Source organism: Lissotriton vulgaris, chromosome 4_1, assembly GCF_964263255.1.
Source record: "Lissotriton vulgaris chromosome 4_1, aLisVul1.2, whole genome shotgun sequence".
Classification (NCBI taxonomy): Eukaryota; Metazoa; Chordata; class Amphibia; order Caudata; family Salamandridae; genus Lissotriton; species Lissotriton vulgaris.
The window spans coordinates 381,165,252-381,179,453 of record NC_141691.1 but is presented as its reverse complement, the minus strand read 5'-3'; positions in this window follow the sequence as shown (position 1 = coordinate 381,179,453).

Sequence of the window (14,202 nt, the reverse complement as noted above, 5' to 3'; positions counted from 1 at the left end):
TAATGTGCTGCTGTCCTTGGGGTCCCAAAGCAGTAAATTTATTAGTGGGCCCCAGGCAAAAAATAAAAACAATGGCTACGGATGTGTAGGGTTAGACTTATGGTCTCCCACGTCCAGTGTGGTCGACTAGTTTCAGCCAGGCCTTCTATTTAAACTGCCTTTCATCAGGACCTTTTATGTGTGGGTGTATTTACAGGGATATATATGATTCAGTACCCTGAATGTGTGGCACACACTAAGGTGCTCTTTGTGTGAGAGGTGTTTCCTCTCAGTTTGTACCTGTAAGGAAAAGGAAGGACAGGACAAACAGAAAGAACACATATTGTGAGGTAATATGAATTTTTATGGTCAATAGTGTCCCCTAACGTAGACCCCAACGGCTCCATGTATGTGCATCAAGTACATGTATGTTCCCTCCACAACCAGCTATGAAGACGCAAATACATTTGCGTCCAACGTTAACATGTCCTCTTTCAGATCCACCATGAATGGGTCGATAATTCCGTTCCTAAGTACGCCTTGCCACCGTCTTTACATGGTGCACTTTCACGTTTTCCTGGCTCTGGCGAGCTAGGCCCTGATTTCTGTCATCGAGCCCTTTCTGCTTGCTGCCTCTGAAAGCTGCAGCCTGGATCTGTATCTGTGACCCTTGCCTTACTCCCTACGCGGCGAGCGGTGCCCGGCTCGGCCTCCTTGCCTGCCAAGACTGTATTTTGCCTTCAAGTTATCTGCTCCGCTCCTCGAAAATACATTCCTGTCTAGTGATTTAGGAAAACATCTCCCCAGCTGCAGAGCAAAGGGCCCGGCCCTTCTGTCTCCGTGCAAGTAATTCATTGCTCCAGTTACCATGGTAGGCCCATGGCCCCTCGCATTACACGTAGACACGTAGTCACATATGCATGCACCAGCAGTCAGTATAGAATAGCCTCTGCCCGAGAGACCTTTCCTTCTAGATAATACAGTTCCTCAAACATTAGATACCAGATATGATTTGGGATTAGGTTGTTCTGACACTCCAGACTTCTGTCTCCCCATGTAGAGCTAAATGTCAAGTCCCCTTCACCCTCCAGTTCCACGTCAATCACACGTCATGTTGCCTGCGCGCGCATTCAGCCATATATTTCTGCTGACACTGCAGGATTCCTCTATGGATCCACCCACTTGTGACACTTTCATGTGACGTCTCTAGCACACACCTCCGTGTACGCCCTCGTGCACGCCTTCTGTTACGCACATGTGTTCTTATCTTTTCTCTCAGCTGTTACGCCTTCTGTATCCATCACCATTGTATGCATTTACTATATATATTGTACTCTGTTAATAAAGCACTGTCTATCCCTTCCTGAACCTTCGTGGTGACGGAACATGATACCTGGTTCGAACCAATTCCATTTTATGGAATAAAACCCTTATAAACTCAGATGCCACGGACTCTGCCTCTCATTTTTTGATTGAGTTATTTTATTGAACTTTACCGCATAGAAATTCAGCATAGGTAAATTCATTTTACCACATAATTGGCGCCCGAACAGGGACCCCTCCCCCACCTTACGCGCCGGCGGTGCTTTGCAAGCCTAGCCCCCTGCCACAGCCATGACGGACAATTACGCGTACCCGCAGGATTTCCTGTATCTCCCTCAGGCCTACGGAGGTGACTGAGGGTGCGATCGACACCCAGACGAGGCAGTGAGGAGTGCGGAGGATCCCGACCAGAGCCCAGCCGAGAGAGCAAGGTCCGAGGTGTTCAGAGGCCCACCAGTTCCGAAGTTCCGAAGTATCTACGTCACGAGTCGAGCCGAGTCCAGTCCGGTCCAGTCCAGTGTCGAGTTTCCGAGGCCTCCCGGTGAGTACCGTTGCTGGGGACGCATCTAGACGGGTGCATTAATTTGTGTCCGGGTTTGGGTACACAGACCCGGTCTGCACTGTTTTAGCAGTGTATCTGTACTGTTTAGCAGTATATCAAGTATTCAGCTATCAAGTTATGGTCCGTTCTGAAATGTTTTAATGTGTTTTTAATGTCGTGGTATGGGTGATTGTTTGATCGTCATTCCTGTGTTTATTGTATTAGTTGTGTTCGAATCCGAGTAAGTATCAAGTATCAAATATCGAGGTTCAAAATGCCACTGTTTACTAAACGGAGACAGATAGGAACTAGAAAAGGAATACTCGAGGAAGCTGTTCCCATCCCACCCAGGGACACTCCCGGTTATTTTATGTACCACAAACACGGCTTAGACGCTGTATTATATCTCGACTTGTGGGTGGATTACACTAAGGATTTAGCAGAGAATCAGAGATGGCCCGCTATAGGGACATGGGATGCCGAGTGCATCATGAGAGTAGAAGAAGCGTTGTGGAAAAAGAAAGCCAGACAGTCACAGAAAGATGCCATTGAGCTATGGCGTAAAGAGTCACACAGACGGACAGAGAAAGCACTCAGAAAATCGGAGAAAAGTAGAGAGGATTCTGAAAAAGTCAAAGAAAAAGAACTACTAGAAGAAGGAGAACGAGTTAGGATGGAACAACACGATAGACGGAGTAATGCCATTAGGACAGGATTGTATCCAGTCCTGGCCGAGGGCCTGCCCAAGGCGACCCCGGAAATACCGAAAGATCTGCCCCCTCCATTGGTTCTGACTAAATTACGTCACAAGACCGCAGCAGATATTTTCCTTTCTTCCTATTTAGACGATGTAGCTCCCGAATATACCAATGTCCCACCTGTACCTATACCACCCGCCGATCGTCTCCCAGGTCCGCAAGCGCAGACCCCCCCGCACCACTTCCGGCACCCCCTATTAATCCGCTTAATCCTTTTGGGCCTGACACGGCCCTACAGACAGGTGATACTCAAGCCTCCGCCTCAGGAGGTGCATCAGGAGGTTATCATACCCCGCCACCAGTACGGCGATTAACCGTTAGAGAACTAGCAATGCAACGTACTCCGAAATCAATCACAATTGAAAGACTTAAAGAGTATCTTACAGACTGTAGATATGACCCAATACCAGGCAAAGACGGTTACATGATGTTAGCCTCACTACGTATAAGACGTGCTGCAAACTATTTAGTTCTATTTCCAGGAATGATAGATTATCTAGACAGGATATATTGTTTCGTTCAGACTGGGGAAGGTCAGGAATGTATTCACGAGGCCATGGCACATCAGAAAGTGGACACTCAAGGTTTAATATTAAGATTCCTCATAAACTGTTTCATAAGAGAACGAGACCGGCCGGGTGTAAATAAAGAAGAGATGGAGGTACTAACTACATGGGGTCAGAATATTGCAGACGGAAAACATGATAAACAGAAGTGTATAGATGCCATGTACAGAAAAATCCGTAAAGAAATAATAGTATTTCATGAAAGAGAGAAAGCTGAAAGGGAAGCAGAAGCAGACGTGAATAAATCCTCAGAGGAGGAGGAGCTAGAAGAAAATACAGGTATGGTAGCATATGTAGGAAAGGGTAGACCTTTTAATAAAACGTTACGCCCGGAAAGCAAGAGACTTTTTCACTTTGCTATGTCAAACCCGAAGACTCCTGAACATCTATTTCAGGCTACCGATAAAATACTTCAAGAACGAATGGGGTACCATGTACTCAATTCCATGGACGAACAAGAATTAGCCAGGTCAGCAGTACAATGGGCTGACAATTCTGACACATATAATGATGACGCATTAGCACAAAACTTTTTGAATCTTTCCCCAGAAGAACAGCGACTGTACATGATACAACACCTCCTTACGTTGTATAAGAGCCAACATTCTGATCCAGGTCCCCTACCCGATGTATTAATAGAGTTACTCATGAATAAATGGAGAGGCCTGGGTACCGATTTAATTAAAGTAATTTTAGAACATATACACAGATATAGTGCCTTCCTGAATCCAGTTTGTTCCAGCTCCCTCCCCAGAAAGGAAAATGTTTTACATAGACAGACAAAATCCCTTACGAGAAGTACACCCAGTCAGGAATAATGATAACACCCTTACACGTGTATTTGTATACACGCCCATAACTAAAATGGAATTGTTAGAAATGAAGAAAATAGTGCCCAGTCATGATAAAGACCCTGCAGGTTTTCACCGTGAAATAAAAGACATGTTACTCATGGGGGATTATACCTATCTTGACATTATGAAAATATTGAAGGTTTTATTGCCTGCCGGTATTTACGAAAAACTCAAAGAAAAAGAATGGGAGGTGGGAGACAAAAAGATTGATTGGGCTGCATTAGAAACAGAAGAAAATGGCCGAACCCCAGGTTTAGGTCTTGGGGACAAAACTAAAGCATTACCAGGATTGTTAGTACAGGTCTTGCCACGATTGTTGGCAACTAAAAAGGAGGACTGGGATGCAATCTCAGCCTGCAAACAGAAACAAGACGAAGACACTAGTTATTTTTATTCCCGATTTGAGAAATGTTTTATTATTAATAGTGGCCTGAAACCAAGTAGCGAGTCATACCCGCACCTTTTTGTGTCCAAATTAGTCGAGAATTCTCTGCCCCAAGTTAAGAATCGTGTTCTGAAAGTCGAGAGCACATGGCAAGCTAACACGCCTTCACAAATGTTACAAATGCTACAGTATCACCAGAACAGAATTAGGGAAGAACATGACCACGAACAGAGACGTATGAAAGACACGAAAATGAAAATGCTTGTTGCTCAGTCAGTTCCTGCTGACGGTCAGAAAAAGGGCATGACACAGTCCAATAATTCGGCAGCTCCTGTTAAAGGGACATGCAATTATTGTAAACAGCCAGGTCACTATGTAAACGAGTGTACAGTTTTGAAACACAACATAGTCACAGGTAAAACTAAAGAGAGACCGCGTCTTCCTAGACAGGACCAGGTCCAACAACATGTTCCACAGAATATACAGCCTATGCAGGCTGCACAGCAGACCGTAGCGGTACCACAGCCACAACCGATTGCCGCAACACAACATACAACTCAGCAGATGTACCAGTATGCACATACTGATTATCCCGATTACCAGCGATACACATGAAACAGCCTAGAGAGGGAGGTTGGCTTGCCTCTTATTGAGGTTCCTGTAGATCAAGAGGGTCCTTATGTACATAGTCAAGTATTAGGGAAAGATAGAAAGTTTTTGATTGACACAGGGGCAAGCAGGACAACAATCAGTCACGACGAGGTTCCAGGGGCACCCCTCTCAGGCTCACAGAATGTTTCCCTTGGATTTTCAGGAAAGCCTATTGTAAATGAAGTATCGAAACCAGTTCCCCTTTTAGTTGGTCCGTTGTCTCGCACTACAGATTTGTTGCTCACGAAATCATGTCCAGAAAACTTATTAGGTATCAAGACGCTGAAAGCTTTAGGAGCTGTAATTTGTTGTTCTCCGGAAGGAGTAAGATTGTTTTTGCGTGACTTTAAAGGTCACTATGTGTTGAGAGATATTGACCCCAGATTACAGAATGTTCCTGCACATTTATGGGCACAAGGCCCCACTGATGTAGGTTGTATGCACATTACACCATACCGAGTTACACTGAAACAAGGTGTTGTTTTACCACGAATCCGACAATACAAGTTACCACCAGATTCTGTAGTGGCTTTACTGAAAATCATTGACGAGCTCATTGCACAAGGAGTGGTTGTCGAAACCGACTCCAATCTATGTAATTCCCCTATCATTCCAATTCTTAAACGTACAGATCAAAACGCACCTCCAGTTTATCGATTAGTGATCGATTTACGAGAATTGAATAAATGCATTGTACCACAATATCCCGTGGTTCCAGACATTTCGTCTCTTTTGACTGGAATTGATTCCGAAGCGACGTTCTTTACTGTAATTGACCTCAAGAACGCCTTCTTTAGTGTTCCTATTGACCCGGAAAGCCAATATCTCTTCGGATTCAGTTTAAATGGCCGAAGCTTCAAATTTGCACGCGCACCTCAAGGATTCACAGAAAGCCCCAGCATCTATACCCAAGCATTGAAAAGACAACTTGACAGTATTCACATGCCCGACAACACTGCCCTACTTCAGTACGTCGATGATCTATTGATCACCGCCCGTAGCGAACCTGAATGTGAACAAGCTTCACTGACAGTTTTGCATTTCTTGGCTGACAAGGGACACAAGGTGTCTCCTTCGAAGCTGCAATTCTGTGTTCAGCAAGTGGTGTACCTTGGGCACTTGCTGTCCAAAGGGGGGAGACAGCTAACACCTGACCGTATCCAGTTAATTGTACACATGTCACAACCCAAGACACAAAAGGAGGTACGGGCCTTTATAGGCCTCACTTCTTACTGCAGACAATGGATCCCTCAGTACGCATTTCTAGCCAAGCCACTCATACAGTTGACAACTCAGGAGGCAGCGTCTTCGACTGTCCTCCCTTGGACTCAGGAACATACACATGCTTTTGACGATCTGAAGAAAGCCCTATGTCAGGCACCTGTTTTAGCGACTCCATGTTACAGCAAGCCTTTTACACTTTTTGTCACAGAACGCGAAGGTACTGCATTGTAGGTACTTACTCAGGATCAAGCAGGTTCACACAAACCGTGTGCTTATTTTTCTAGTACATTGGATCCAGTAGCCCAGGCTCTGCCTGCGTGCTTAAAGTCAGTTGCAGCGACAGCTCTAGCGATTAGACAAAGTGATTCCATAGTGTTAGGACACCAATTGACAGTGCAAGTTCCACACTCCGTGGAAGTTCTTTTAAACAGAACACAGACTCAGCATTTGACTATAGCACGACTGACCGGTTATGAATTGACATTATTTCAGCCACACATAGAAATCAGGCGCTGCAATACTTTGAATCCAGCTACACTCTTACCACTAAGTGAGACAGACCCTTTGGCACATGATTGTATCGAAATCATTACCATTACGACGAAACCCAGACAAGACCTGACAGACATTGCATTACCAGATCCAGACCTGACACTTTATGTGGATGGTTCATGTATGAGAACAAGTACAGGAGAGTTAGTGGCCGCCTACGCAGTCACGACCGAAACTGAAGTCATAGAAACGAACCGTATTGGCACACTGTCAGCTCAAGCAGCAGAGCTCATCGCTCTGACCCAAGCCTGTATACAAGCAAAGAACAAGAAAGTTAATATATACACAGATTCACGTTATGCATTCGGAGTCGTACACGACTTCGGTGTACTCTGGCGAGAGAGAGGTTTCTTGACCTCTCACGGGGCCAAAATCCAGCACGGTCCCCTCATCCAAGCTCTGTTAGAAGCAATACATTTGCCTAAAGCTTTATCCATCATGAAGTGCAAAGCACATACGAAAGTTACAGATACCATTTCCCAGGGTAACGACCTGGCAGATCGAACAGCCAAACATACAGCTCAGACTCATGCAACTGATATGACAAAGACAGTAGTTCCAACACCGACACATTGCATGACAGTTAAGGATCCCGCCCTAGATGTAATTGACATACAGACACATGCTACACCAGACGAAATCAAGAAATGGACTGAACTAGGAGGGATCCAGACAGAACAGGGATGGATGACAAAGGGGAAAGCCACATGGTTTCTCCCCGACTCTATGGTTCAAGTTATCATTAACACCGTACATAGTCCTGCACATTTAGGAGAAAAAGCCATGTTAGACAGTATTCAAAACCTTTGGTTCAATAAACATTTACGAGCAGCAGCCAAACAGAAAGTACGTACTTGCATGATCTGTTGTCAGTTCAACCCAGGTAAAGGTATTCCCGTAGAGCAAGGTGGATTTCATCCTCCCGATCACCCTTTTGAAGTCCTCCAGATGGATTATATCCAGATGGAACGTTGTCGAGGATTCAAATATGTCCTCGTAATTGTATGTGCACTTTCCCGTTGGACAGAAGCATATCCAGTCCCAGATTACACTGCTCCGACCACTGCCAAGCAGTTGGTACGTGAATTCTTCCCACGGTATGGTTTGCCCCGTATCGTGTACTCAGATAATGGACAGCCATTCTCGTCCGAGCTTATGAAGCAGGTATCACTCCTGCTAGGATATCAGTGGAAGTTCCATTGTGTCCGACATCCCGAAGCAGCAGGTCTCGTAGAGAGACATAATCAGACCCTGAAAACACGTCTTGCAAAAATATGTAGAGAGAAGGGAGTTGATTGGATAGTAGCTTTACCAGTTGCACTCTTTTACATGAGAATGATAGCACATTCAAGAACAGGGCTATCCCCGTATGAGGTGGTCTTTGGTAGGCCACCGAATATGTGGGGGACGCCTCTGCCTCGTAAAATAACAGATGTTGACTGTAATAGGCTGACAGATTACCTTGATGTCTGCACTACAATCATGTCGTTCACAGGTAGCTGCAGCCTTTCCCGACAACACCGAGGTGAAGCCACACGAGATTGTCCCTGGAGAATACGTTTTTATCCGGAATTTCGACAGGAGGAGTCCGCTGGAGCCCCGTTGGCAGGCGCCGAAGCTCGTGTTATTGACAACAAGGACAGCCGTGAAAGTGGAGGGCCGCAAGGGCTGGCTCCACTCGAGTCACGTGAAAAGACACTATAGACTGCCTCCAAAACTAGACTCCCAGCCCTGCCCCCTTCCAGAGACTGATACTAAACTCCCCCTGATAGAGAAAACTCCTTCTCAAGAATTTCGTTTAAAGTTGAGGTCTAGCAAGTCAGACAGTTTAATTGTTTAAGTCCTCCCCTAGGTGAAGCGGTTAGACAGGTTCCTGACATGTACAAGTTAGACCCCAATAGAGAGAGAGATAGACAGAAACAGATCAAGAAACATGAATATTGTAAATCTCTCCGCAGTCACTGCATTGTGACATTATTGATTATGCTTTTTCTGAGTCTTATGATTATTGCTGCGAGCATATTGCTACACATGTACTTTCCTATTTTCACACGTGCACATTCTTCCTCAAATGACACTGCTGAGCATACTTTCAGTGAACTGCCCCCGCACGAGTTATCTTACCGACTTGCGCTGCGCAACAATACATTCATTAGCATGTTACATCATTCCCATCAGACCAACAATGCTACCAATTGTTGGATATGTGGCCGACTCCCTCCGTATCAGAAGTACAAGGGAGTTCTGCCCCTCTTTCCGTACCCGTTCACACACAATGGTTCCTGTGGTGCATGGTTTAGTTTAATAAATTCTTTGGATTCTGATTCCATAGTGTACCAGGGCAGCTGTGTATGGGGAAATCTGAATACAGTTTTGCATAAAGTATGTTTCCCTGACAAGGAGGGTCTTCCCCAAAGGACAGGGACCGATCTAGAAAACGAAGTATATGGATTAGGTAATTTTACACTTAACCTCATGATTCTGAATGTCCAGTCCGAAGCTGAACCAGCCTTGCCCGCTATGTCAGTATTACCAGTCAAAGGTGAATTATGTGTCAGGAAGAACGGTTCAGTACACCTAGGTCATAGTAAATGTACTACTGTGATCGAATTCAGTGATAAAGGCAAGTCTACATTCAAAGCTTCCCTTCATTCCTATTTCATTTGTGGTCATACAGCGTATATACGCTTACCTCTAGATTGGGATGGTACTTGTTACATTGCATTCCTTCTGCCACCTGTTTTCCTAGCCCCTCCTGATTATCATAGGAACTCCCATCTAGTACACAACAGACCCCAGAGAGATCTCCCGATTGTCGACTATACTGAAACAGCATGGGAGCAGTATACAGACTTCAATAAAGGTTTTTTTCCCTATTTAGGTGCTGTTTTTAATAGTAAACTGATACGCAAATTAACCAGAACCCTCGAGGCAGTAGTGAATGAAACTACTTCCGCCCTAGGTAACCTAACAGAGGAACAGTCTGCTATGCGGATTGTTGTTCTTCAAAATCGTCTCGTTCTTGACGTCATCTTGGCCGATAGGGGCGGAGCTTGTAGAGTCATCGGATCGAGTTGCTGTGTTTTCATTCCAGAAAACGCACCATCAGTATATAGAGCCATAACCCGTCTCCACAAGATTGCAAGTCAGATACACCAGAATCCAGGCACCTGGACTTGGTCCGGTTGGTTCTGGAGCGTGTTATCAGCCTGGGGATGGAAAGTCCTATCCTTCCTCGGAATAGCCCTTCTCATAGTGTTCAGTTGTTGTCTATGCCTACAGTGTGAGCCAGCGATTTGCGGCTTGTGCGCCACATCATGTTTTCCCCATCCAAGTTCACGTTCTAGATCCCGCCTGAAAAAGGAAGAGCAAATGATGCTATATGAACAAATTGATGGACTAATGAAGATCGATATATCATGAAGGGTCCGTAGGGGACAAGGAGGGAATGAGGTAATATGAATTTTTATGGTCAATAGTGTCCCCTAACGTAGACCCCAACGGCTCCATGTATGTGCTTCAAGTACATGTATGTTCCCTCCACAACCAGCTATGAAGACGCAAATACATTTGCGTCCAACGTTAACATGTCCTCTTTCAGATCCACCATGAATGGGTCGATAATTCCGTTCCTAAGTACGCCTTGCCACCGTCTTTACATGGTGCACTTTCACGTGTTCCTGGCTCTGGCGAGCTAGGCCCTGATTTCTGTCATCGAGCCCTTTCTGCTTGCTGCCTCTGAAAGCTGCAGCCTGGATCTGTATCTGTGACCCTTGCCTTACTCCCTACGCGGCGAGCGGTGCCCGGCTCGGCCTGCTTGCCTGCCAAGACTGTATTTTGCCTTCAAGTTATCTGCTCCGCTCCTCGAAAATACATTCCTGTCTAGTGATTTAGGAAAACATCTCCCCAGCTGCAGAGCAAAGGGCCCGGCCCTTCTGTCTCCGTGCAAGTAATTCATTGCTCCAGTTACCATGGTAGGCCCATGGCCCCTCGCATTACACGTAGACACGTAGTCACATATGCATGCACCAGCAGTCAGTATAGAATAGCCTCTGCCCGAGAGACCTTTCCTTCTAGATAATACAGTTCCTCAAACATTAGATACCAGATATGATTTGGGATTAGGTTGTTCTGACACTCCAGACTTCTGTCTCCCCATGTAGAGCTAAATGCCAAGTCCCCTTCACCCTCCAGTTCCACGTCAATCACACGTCATGTTGCCTGCGCGCGCATTCAGCCATATATTTCTGCTGACACTGCAGGATTCCTCTATGGATCCACCCACTTGTGACACTTTCATGTGACGTCTCTAGCACACACCTCCGTGTACGCCCTCGTGCACGCCTTCTGTTACGCACATGTGTTCTTATCTTTTCTCTCAGCTGTTACGCCTTCTGTATCCATCACCATTGTATGCATTTACTATATATATTGTACTCTGTTAATAAAGCACTGTCTATCTCTTCCTGAACCGTGGTGACGGAACATGATACCTGGTTCGAACCAATTCCATTTTATGGAATAAAACCCTTATAAACTCAGATGCCACGGACTCTGCCTCTCATTTTTTGATTGAGTTATTTTATTGAACTTTACCGCATAGAAATTCAGCATAGGTAAATTCATTTTACCACATAATTGGCGCCTGAACAGGGACCCCTCCCCCACCTTACGCGCCGGCGGTGCTTTGCAAGCCTAGCCCCCTGCCACAGCCGTGACTGACAATTACGCGTACCCGCAGGATTTCCTGTATCTCCCTCAGGCCTACCTAGGTGACTGAGGCTGCGATCGACACCCAGACGAGGCGGTGAGGAGTGCGGAGGATCCCGACCAGAGCCCAGCCGAGAGAGCAAGGTCCGAGGTGTTCAGAGGCCCACCAGTTCCGAAGTTCCGAAGTATCTACGTCACGAGTCGAGCCGAGTCCAGTCCGGTCCAGTCCAGTGTCGAGTTTCCGAGGCCTTCCGTTCCGTGCCTCCCCGTGAGTACCGTTGCTGGGGACGCATCTAGACGGGTGCATTAATTTGTGTCCGGTCAAGACGGGTTTGGGTACACAGACCCGGTCTGCACTGTTTTAGCAGTGTATCTGTACTGTTTAGCAGTATATCAAGTATTCAGCTATCAAGTTATGGTCCGTTCTGAAATGTTTTAATGTGTTTTTAATGTCGTGGTATGGGTGATTGTTTGATCGTCATTCCTGTGTTTATTGTATTAGTTGTGTCCGAATCCGAGTAAGTATCAAGTATCAAATATCGAGGTTCAAAATGCCACTGTTTACTAAACTGAGACAGATAGGAACTAGAAAAGGAATACTCGAGGAAGCTGTTCCCATCCCACCCAGGGACACTCCCGGTTATTTTATGTACCACAAACACGGCTTAGACGCTGTATTATATCTCGACTTGTGGGTGGATTACACTAAGGATTTAGCAGAGAATCAGAGATGGCCCGCTACAGGGACATGGGATGCCGAGTGCATCATGAGAGTAGAAGAAGCGTTGTGGAAAAAGAAAGCCAGACAGTCACAGAAAGATGCCATTGAGCTATGGCGTAAAGAGTCACACAGACGGACAGAGAAAGCACTCAGAAAATCGGAGAAAAGTAGAGAGGATTCTGAAAAAGTCAAAGAAAAAGAACTACTAGAAGAAGGAGAACGAGTTAGGATGGAACAACACGATAGACGGAGTAATGCCATTAGGACAGGATTGTATCCAGTCCTGGCCGAGGGCCTGCCCAAGGCGACCCCGGAAATACCGAAAGATCTGCCCCCTCCATTGGTTCTGACTAAATTACGTCACAAGACCGCAGCAGATATTTTCCTTTCTTCCTATTTAGACGATGTAGCTCCCGAATATACCAATGTCCCACCTGTACCTATACCACCCGCCGATCGTCTCCCAGGTCCGCAAGCGCAGACCCCCCCTGCACCACTTCCGGCACCCCCTATTAATCCGCTTAATCCTTTTGGGCCTGACACGGCCCTACAGACAGGTGATACTCAAGCCTCCGCCTCAGGAGGTGCATCAGGAGGTTATCATACCCCGCCACCAGTACGGCGATTAACCGTTAGAGAACTAGCAATGCAACGTACTCCGAAACCAATCACAATTGAAAGACTTAAAGAGTATCTTACAGACTGTAGATATGACCCAATACCAGGCAAAGACGGTTACATGATGTTAGCCTCACTACGTATAAGACGTGCTGCAAACTATTTAGTTCTATTTCCAGGAATGATAGATTATCTAGACAGGATATATTGTTTCGTTCAGACTGGGGAAGGTCAGGAATGTATTCACGAGGCCATGGCACATCAGAAAGTGGACACTCAAGGTTTAATATTAAGATTCCTCATAAACTGTTTCATAAGAGAACGAGACCGGCCGGGTGTAAATAAAGAAGAGATGGAGGTACTAACTACATGGGGTCAGAATATTGCAGACGGAAAATATGATAAACAGAAATGTATAGATGCCATGTACAGAAAAATCCGTAAAGAAATAATAGTATTTCATGAAAGAGAGAAAGCTGAAAGGGAAGCAGAAGCAGACGTGAATAAATCCTCAGAGGAGGAGGAGCTAGAAGAAAATACAGGTATGGTAGCATATGTAGGAAAGGGTAGGCCTTTTAATAAAACGTTACGCCCGGAAAGCAAGAGACTTTTTCACTCTGCTATGTCAAACCCGAAGACTCCTGAACATCTATTTCAGGCTACCGATAAAATACTTCAAGAACGAATGGGGTACCATGTACTCAATTCCATGGACGAACAAGAATTAGCCAGGTCAGCAGTACAATGGGCTGACAATTCTGACACATATAATGATGACGCATTAGCGCAAACCTTTTTGAATCTTTCCCCAGACGAACAGCGACTGTACATGATACAACACCTCCTTACGTTGTATAAGAGCCAACATTCTGATCCAGGTCCCCTACCCGATGTATTAATAGAGTTACTCATGAATAAATGGAGAGGACTGGGTACCGATTTAATTAAAGTAATTTTAGAACATATACACAGATATAGTGCCTTCCTGAATCCACAGTTTGTTCCAGCTCCCTCCCCAGAAAGGAAAATGTTTTACATAGACAGACAAAATCCCTTACGAGAAGTACACCCAGTCAGGAATAATGATAACACCCTTACACATGTATTTGTATACACGCCCATAACTAAAATGGAATTGTTAGAAATGAAGAAAATAGTGCCCAGTCATGATAAAGACCCTGCAGGTTTTCACCGTGAAATAAAAGACATGTTACTCATGGGGGATTATACCTATCTCGACATTATGAAAATATTGAAGGTTTTATTGCCTGCCGGTATTTACGAAAAACTCAAAGAAAAAGAATGGGAGGTGGGAGACAA